Here is a 2,400-nt window from a genome sequence, read left to right as displayed (position 1 = left end):
CCCTCTCGGGGCCTGGCAACCTCCTGGGAGCTCCAACCGGCAGCAGCAAAGATGAAGAAAAAACCAAAACCTTTTTTTTTTTTTTTTGAAAACTTAATTAACAACCTGTCTGCCTCCTAAGAGCTTTAAACCTACAACATCCTTAACCGGGCGGTGAGCTATGCACCCGAACCAGCTGCGAAAAGTCTTGGGGCCGCTATGCCGAGCCCCCCCCGCACGGCGGCGATCGTGCGCTGCGGGGATCGAGTCCCCCGAGGCGCCCCGGACGACCCCTCTCCGCCCGGGATGCATGTCGCACACCGGCCGGCGTGGGAAAACCGCGCGCGCGCGCGCGCCGAGATGCAGGCCCTACAGGCCGAGCCACGAGGCATGCCGGCGAACCGCGGCGAAGAGCGCAACGGGAGAAAAATAAATTTAATCTAAACCGGCCCCCCCGGCCTCCCCCCCGCCAGCGGCACCCCCCCCCCCCGGAGCCACACGGAGCGTTGACGCAAAGCAGCAGAGAGCCGAAGCAAGAGAGCCGAAAACAAAAGTAAAACCCCTTTTTTTTTTTTTTTTTTTTTTTTTTTACAAACAACGCTTGTCACTGTCCACGGCCTTGGAGCCCTAGTCCAGCAGGGATGAGTGAAACGGGCTCCCCGGTGTCACCCCTGCCGCTGCTACTGGAAAAGCCGGGTCCTCGACCCTAGCAGCGGCCTCAACCAGGGGGGGGTAGTCCCCTCAGGACCTCACAACCCCCCTGGGAGGCAGGGCGGGTGGGACCTCAGTGACAATCTAGCAAAATCAAAAATCCCAATTAAAACCACTAACTGGCCTAAAATCCAGAAAAGAAATGAACCGACCCTGACGGAAAACCAGAACCAGGGCAGGAAGGAGCTGTGACCGCACCTGCACCATCTACTGGAGACAGAGTAAGACTGAGGGGCTGTGACTGGCACAGGGGCATATATGGCTCCGCCCACAAGTTTTAGTCTGTCTCCATCTACTGGTGCGGAGTCACAACCCAGGTGTCCTGGACTGATCCTGGTACGTACAGGGAACCCCCGTTTTTTACGCGCCGGGAGGGGGGGGGGGGTGTTTTTTAAAATCCAGCCATTCATTTTTTTTAAATTAAATTCTGTGTCTCATCAGGAGCTACAGCAGATCCTTGAAGAAATCCAACAAGGCCTATAATTGTACCTAGATTGTTATCGCTATCTGAGGTCTTTGCACTATTGCTACCACCATCATTAGCCCTCGTGTTGAATTTAAGGGTGGGCACCTTTTTATCCTGAGTGGCGTGACCATTATGATGTTTTTTCTTTCCTGTCGTATTTTAATAATAGTGCTTTTGCTACTGTGTGAATCATTTGATGCCTTTTTAGTTCTGAGCTCCCACATAAGCATTTATTACACTCAGTACATGTGAATGGTTTCTCTGGGGGGGGGGGGGGGGGCAATATCTCCAAAGGGGGTTTGTTTTACATATACCCTGACAGGAATGAACTTCACTTGTAAGCAGCGGTTAATTTGTAGAGAGAAAGGAAGTGGAACTGTGGAGGGGTTGAGATGGGCGGGGCCAGAGCCAGATGTGAACTCTCTCATATGCACAAACAAACACATAGGTAAATCAAAGCCATGTGACTGCCCCTTGTCTCAGGATAAGCAGTTCCAACACACTCTCAGGCCGGTGCAATACCGTGCGCTGCGGCCAGCTCATGGCTTAACGTGTAATTGGATACGTGTCCATATTCCCCTTTGCACTACGGGGATTAGTGTATCCAAAACGCGCTTCCAATCGAGCGCGTAGCTAATAGTGCTCATCACATGTAATTTCATGTACATGAGGCTATTAGCTAATCCCTACGATTTAAAAAATTTCCCATGTGGCCAATGTGCCCATTGCAACGCAGCAAATTTTACACCAGCCCGGGGCTGGCGTAAAGGGAAAGCTGCACTGGATAAAGAAAACTTCCTGCTTTCTGCGATTCCCCCACTTAATATCGTCGCGATGCTAAGTAGAAGGACCCACATAAAGCAGACTGAAGAAAAGTCTTGAAAACAACAATTCTGGGCATCCAATACTTTCGTGCAAGTTAGATGGTCCAGGCCGTGTATCTTGTGTGTGTAAGAACATAAGAACTTGCCATGCTGGGTCAGACCAAGGGTCCATCAAGCCCAGCATCCTGTTTCCAACACACAAGACGCCAACACACAAGACGCCAGCGCCTCTTTTTAAATAATGCATCACGCGCCCAGGAGAGGAGAGCGGGCGCTGAATCCTAGGCCCCTGTTTTATGCGAGCCGATATTGCGCATCGATCTGGCTGTTCCTCTCTGCTTCCTCCGAGGGCTGGGGCGCCACACGCGATCCGTGCAACCGCTGGCTCCATTCTGTTTCCTTAAGGGAGCCAGAACTGAC

Source organism: Rhinatrema bivittatum, chromosome 2 (genome assembly GCF_901001135.1).
Source record: "Rhinatrema bivittatum chromosome 2, aRhiBiv1.1, whole genome shotgun sequence".
In the NCBI taxonomy this organism is placed as follows: Eukaryota; Metazoa; Chordata; class Amphibia; order Gymnophiona; family Rhinatrematidae; genus Rhinatrema; species Rhinatrema bivittatum.
This window is presented reverse-complemented; position numbering follows the sequence as displayed.